Below are 6,703 nucleotides of genomic sequence, written 5' to 3' on the forward strand. Positions count from 1 at the left end.
TAAAACAGAGTGTTGCCGTTTCCTTGATTGCTCTTCAGTGTAAATATATAGCCCATTGTTGAGATCTGAGATCAGACCTTGGGAGATAGAAGTCATCTTAGGACAAATCTCAGTTTCTTCTTGTCTAGAGAAAGGAACGTGGACACCCAGATCTGAATGAGTTTGTTGGTGAACGCGAGAAATACATTTACCTGGACTACAAAGAATGGGAATAGAAGAAGCTTCTGGACAGAAGGACCCTGACTGGCACCTTCGAATTAAGTCTGCTTCTGGAATAGAAAAGATTATCTCTCAATTTTGCAGAGCAAACATGATGAGCATTTTGTGCAACCTAAACACAAACATTTTGCACTCGGCCACCCTTTCAATTTTGCTGCCCAAACAGACCTGCTTAACTGTAACCAAAATGCGAGTTTCCCCCCCTTTGATTTGTTTTCTGACTTGAATATAAATTTGGTGAGTTGTGCAAGTAAAGGAAGGAACTCAGACTGAAGAATTGACCAGGCTAGTTTCTGAAATTTCAATAGGTGCTGATGACATGTTATTCAGCAAACATAATTATCTTTTAAAAGCCTGGGAGTGGAATTCTTTATTAACCAATTTTATATAATTAACACCATGCATGGCTGCCCTGAGCATTTTCAAGTTAATATGATCAGTGCAGAGGTGATTCCCCTGTTCTTCTTTAGGCGCAGAGGAATAATACGTTCCAATTTTGCTTTCTGATCAGGGGACAAAATTGATCTCTCTCGCCCCTCCCAAACATATTAGCGAGAGCTAGTTTGGTATAGTGGCTAGAACTTGGGAGACTGTGACATCTAGGCCTGCCTTAGGCAAGAAACCAACTGGGTGACCTTGGGCCAGTCCTACCGTTCAGCCCTAGGAAGGAGGCAATGGCGAACCTCTTCTGAAATCTTGCCAAGAAAACTTCAGTGACTAGTTCAGGGAGATGGCAGGAGTCCACAGTGATTCAAAGACACACACAATATATTCTGAAATTAACAGCACATAGAATGACAGAATAACAGAGTTGGAAGCGATCTTGGAGGTCTCCTAGTCCAACCCCTGTCTTAAACAGGAAACCCTATACCATTTCAGACAAATGGTTCTTCTTCTTCTTCTTCTTCTTCTTCTTCTTCTTCTTCTTCTTCTTCTTCCTTCTTCTTCCTTCTTCTTCCTTCTTTTCCTTCTTCCTCTTTCTTCTTCTTCTTCTTCTTCTTCTTCTTCTTCTTCTTCTTCTTCTTCTTCTTCTTCTTCTTCTTCTTCTTCTTCTTCTTCTTCTTCTTCTTCTTCTTCTTCTTCTTCTTCTTCTTCTTCTTCCTCCTCTCCTCCTCCTCCTCCTCCTCCTCCTCCTCCTCCTCCTCCTCCTCCTCCTCCTTCTTCTTCTTGTTAAATGCAAAGTCGTGTCCAACCCATCGCGACCCCATGGACAACGTTCCTCCAGGTCTTCCTGTCCTCTACCATCTTCTGGAGGACAGGAAGACCTGGAGGAACGTTGTCCAATTTCTTCTTAAAAACCTCCACTGATGGAGCACCCACAACTTCTGAAGGCAAGTTGTTCCACTGGTTAATTGTTCTAACTGTTAGGAAATTCCTCCTTAGTTCCGGGTTGCTCCTCTCCTTGATTAGTTTCCATCCGTTGCTTCTTGTCCTGCCTTCTGGTGCTTTGGAGAATAGCTTGACCCCCTCTTCTTTGTGGCAACCCCTTAACTCAATCATGTTATTACTCAATATAATTGTAAAAAATTAAATACCAGAGTGATTTCCTGTAGATATTGGCTTGCCTGACGTTGACCCAAGTGGACAATACCATCCTGGCATGCAGATGCCATCAGGATTGATCAAACCGGGCTTGGAGCAAAATTTCCCAGAAGGGCATGGCTGGCACTCAGCCACCATCCTGAGGCTCAAAATTTCACTGTAGGTCCCTCTGGGACAAGGGAACTGGGTAGCAAACTTGGTGTTCTTTGGGCAGTAATGACCTAAAGTGAAAAGGAGATGGATATTTCCAATTAATTTAGCAGACTAATTCTAAACAAGTCAATTAATATGAAATCAAGAAGTATGAATAATAAATACAAGAGAAAAGTGCACGAAGGATTCTCCTCTCACGATCAGATTAAAATGTGGATCCTCAAAATGAATCTTAACTCAGCTTAGAAGGAATACGAGTAAAATCATGGACAAGTCACTTCTTACACTTAAAAATGAAGTGTATCTTCTGAGCTGGATAATTCCAACTCATATGAAGCACAACCATCGATCGGCATTCAGTAGAACAAACCAAGTGCATTTCTTTCTGTCCCTGCTCATCAGATGAGGTGGAATCAAAAATACAAGAGTTCAGAGACAAGCTGAACTTTAGTCAGACAGGGATGAATTCCAGGAAACCAGAACCTGACTAGAAAGCAATATGTCTGCTCAGTAATCATCTTCAGATGAACCCAAGGGCCAATATCTGTTGGGGAGTAGGGAACATTCCAAGCAGCATGAGATATCTACTGTTCCTTGCTATTTGCTCAACCAGAGGACACCATCTACAGCACAAAGCCTTCCAAATGTTGTTGGCAGGCATCTCCCATCAGCATGACCGGTGGCAAGCAATGGTAAAGTTGCAACTCAACCTCTGATGGGCTACACATTGTTCATTCCTCACTGCCTTAGTTTATTAAAACTTCAAGGAGCATTGCTTCAATTCTCAGAGAAAGCGTTAAGTCAACATGCAACTAGGAGATCAGTGGAAAATTAGACCATTGCAATTTTAAAATATGAATGGAAAGATTGTGGAATGGTGAAACTCACCAGCAGGGCAGTGGGTGTAGTTGGCAGAACCAATATTACAATAAGCCCCTTCTGGACAATCCAAACATTGGTCCATTTCCCAGAAGGGATTGTAACTCCCTGCTGGGCATGGTTGTGGTCTATCAGTCCCAATCACACAATAATGGCCAGGTGGGCACTGACCACCTTTGCTTGTGACCTGTAAATATAAATGAATTCTGTCAGGATCGAAGATGTTGAGGACCCTAATGGGAAGCAAAGAAGAAAGGCAAAATTATGCCACATGGGATTGTTTAATTGAAGCCACTGAGTTGGTTGTTAGGGTCCTACAGTAGATGAAAATGAGCCTAGGCCAGGGATAGGCAACCTTGGCTCTTTTATGACTTTATGACTTGTGGCTGGCTCAGGAATTCTGGGAGTTGAAGTCCACGAGTCATAAAAGAGCCAAGGTTACCTACCCCTGGTCTAAGCCAACTCACTGTAGCCTACTCACCATGGCCAACTCACCATAGGACAACTTGCTGCAGGACAATTCAATGTAGGATTAGTTCCTTTTATTATTCAACAAAGTATTACAAAAGCTGATAGTTATCTCTTGTATCTCTTGATACAAGAGATAAAATGAAAATTTTGATGAAAATGTGGTCAACAAAGACAAAAGGAACTAAGCGTGTCATGCTACAAGTTGGCCATGGTGAATTGTACAATTCCAGATGAAAACCGCAGGGCCAACAAGCTGTCCACCTCTCAATCCAACGTACTTCACAGGATGCTTGTGATGATAACATCTTTTTAAGATATTCCTTTTAACTTTCAAAACACACACACACACACACACACACACACAGAGAGAGAGAGAGAGAGAGAGAGAGAGAGAAAGAGAGAAAGAGAGAAAGAGAGAGAGACTACGACCTAATAGTTTTGAGTCTAACTGTTTGAGTAATTGTCTTTCTTCTTATAAAACCATCTAGATCAGGGCTCTCCAAACTTAGCAACTTTAAGATTTGTGGACTTCAACTCCCAGAATTCCTCAGTCAGCATGCCTGGCTGAGAAATTCTGAGAGTTGAAGTCCACAAGTCTTAAAGTTGCTAGGTTGGGAGACCCCTGATCTAGATATTAAAATCTTCAGGAGAGGTCTTTTCAAATAGGTCTTTTAAAATAGTGCTTTCAAGATTATCTGTTGAGCATGGATCATTTCCAAATGATGGACTACTTCACTTCATCAGCACCACTAACCAGATGGGGTCTTGGAGAAACAGCTCCTCCACTGCAATAGAATCCTGAGTCACAAAGACCAGCAGGAAAGGCAAGTCCTGTTCCATCACAGAAATATCCTGCAAAGAAGTAGAAATTCAGGAGTGGGTTCAAGATAGGTGGCTGATGGGAATTAAAGGATAAAATGAGATGAGCTCTTAAAAGACCAAGATAGGACTTAATCAACACTGATTCCTAAGAAGGTAAGACCGCCTGAGCTAGACTGTAAAAATACGAGGGCAATTCGGAAATTAACCTCCATTTGAGCATGTGCAAGAAATAGGCGGGGATAGCAACGCCCGTCCTATAGCGACACGTGCGCAGTGAGGAGTGGAAAGAGAAGGTGTGTGTTGCAGTTGATTCGTCTGCTAGATCGATTGAAAATGAACCAGTTTTTTAAAGGAAACAATGACTTGCGTCGCACTGCTTTGATGAAGACAATGCGCTTCACAATGCTGTTAGAGGATGGCTTCATTCCCAGGCAGGAATTTATTTATTTTTTTTTGCAGAAGGAATTTCAAACCTTGTAAGACATTATGACAAGTGCCTCAATTTGAATGGCGATTATGTTGAAAAGTAATGTAACAGTTTTCTAATGTGTATAATACAAGTTCTGTATCTGCGAGTGTCTGTCATGGATAACCAAACGGAGGTTTATTTCTGAATTGCCCTTGTAGACAGACTACCATGGTGGATGACAACAGCAAGTACTGCCTGCCCAATTAGCAAAAGAAAGTTCAGAACTATCTTGGTTGGAAACATGAGGAAGAGGCCTTCATCCCGCAGTGGATGGACAACGGCTAAGATGATGATGATCAGCAGAGAGGGACCATTTCCTGTGTTTTCTGCTGCCATCCAGGGGCATCTACAGAACTTGAAACAGCCTTCAAACTTCCTGCATTCTCTGATAATACCCCATTAGCACATTAAGATTTATATCCCCGACTTGTCCTTCATTTACCTGCATGACACAGAAGGCAGTCTTCCAACTTGGTATTTCCTGTAGAGTTGCTGTAGAACCCGAGGGGGCAGGGTTGGGGGGTGGCAGAGCCTTTTGGACAGTAATGACCTCTGGGGCATATATTCCCAAGTATATCTTTCATTGGGGTTGGGATAGAAGCACCTGCTAGGCAGTAATAGCCTGCTGAACAAAGGCCGGTGACCTGGGCTTGACCTGGGAAGCCACAATAATGTCCTGAAAGAGAGGAAGTGGAATTATTCAACGTTGCATTAAAAAGAAAGGAAGCATACGGCATAAAAAAAGAGTTCTTGCAACCCAGAATAACAGAGGTAGAAGGAACCTTGGAGGTCTTCTAATCCACCCCTCTATACCACCTCAGACAAATGGTTGTCCAGTCTCTTCTTAAAAGCCTCCAGTGATGGAGCACCCACAACTTCTGGAGGCAAGTTGATCCATTGATTAATTGTTCTCACTGTCAGGAAATTTCTCCTTAGTTCTAGGTTGCTTCTTCCCTGATTAGTTTCCAACATTCAGTAGAGAAAGAGGATCGGTCTAAAAAATCTTGCTCCATTTCAGATTTGTTCAGAGAAGCTAAACCTGGTCTGAACAATTTCTTATTGCTTAAATTGCATTCAGCATCTCTTTAAGCATGTCCATTGGCATGAGTATAGCATTACAAGATGTACAGAGATATGATTCCTAAAAGATCAGTTCTTTGAGGTGTGTAATAAAGCATTTCCATTCACTCAGTCTGGGGCATCTGCTTGATTATAAATGATATAGGGTCTCATGCTTGAGCAGAGGATTGGACTAGAAGACCCCCAAGGTCTAGTCCAACTCTGTTATTCTGTTATTATTTTCTTTATTCTCTACTGTTAACCAATTAATCACAGATAATGGCATAATAATCACTTAAAACATTTATGTAGAACAGACATGTCAAACACACGACATCATATGATGTCGTGCAACTATCGGGACAGTTTTGCCATTGCTGGCAATGGGGTGGGCGTGGCTTCCGGATGATGCATCCGCCCTGCGGGCCAGCAGTTTGACACCCCTGATGTAGAAGAAGGAGCGACATAGCCTGGGGATGGAGTCAAGAGAGGAATCAGCCCAAAATCATTATGTTCCCACAAGCAATCCGAGTCCAGCCTATCTTGAATTGCATTAACTCTTATCTAACACCAATTTAGTGCTGACTGTTAGTTGACTAGATCAGTGGTTCTCAACCTTTCTAATGCTGTGACCCCATAATACAGTTCCCCATGTTGTGGTGACCCCCAACCACTTATACATCACTGGGTGCCAGGGGCGTGGCCAAAGAAAAAGGGGAAAAATGGCGGACAGCCTTGTTTGGCGACCCCCATGAAATGGTCGTTCGACCCCAAATGGGGTCCCGGCCCACAGGTTGAGAACCACTGGACTACATTCTTGTGTATAGGCATGAGCAATAAATCAGCTTAAATGGAACCTAACATATGGTCCTGATTTTTCACACCTGACAATTTAGGAGAATAAGGTGGATCTGTTTTAATAAAACTCAAAATTGTTTCTGCTCTGAAAAAAAAAAACACCATTCAGGTTGAATCTCTTGACTTTCCTAGACTTCTAGTAAAAAAGCATTCAACAAATTGTCAGTGGTTGGATGGTTTCAAGATACCCACCTGGTGTACACAGTAGGCACAGAGAGAGATCACTGATTC

The 6,703-nt window shown here is 42.4% G+C and overlaps 1 long non-coding RNA gene across 1 annotated transcript; it reads right to left on the bottom strand.

The window, feature by feature from the left end:
* Positions 1-4,110, bottom strand: LOC120319554. Its single transcript, XR_005559792.1, has 4 exons — positions 4,019-4,110; positions 2,803-2,980; positions 1,755-1,982; positions 1-269 (listed from the first exon to the last, which is right to left on the bottom strand). It is a non-coding gene; the product is annotated as an uncharacterized LOC120319554 (long non-coding RNA).
* Between the last annotated feature and the right edge of the window lie 2,593 nt (positions 4,111-6,703).

The sequence above is a fragment of the Crotalus tigris genome, unplaced genomic scaffold, assembly GCF_016545835.1.
Source record: "Crotalus tigris isolate CLP2741 ecotype Arizona unplaced genomic scaffold, ASM1654583v1 scf7180000020815.588926, whole genome shotgun sequence".
NCBI lineage: Eukaryota > Metazoa > Chordata > Lepidosauria > Squamata > Viperidae > Crotalus > Crotalus tigris.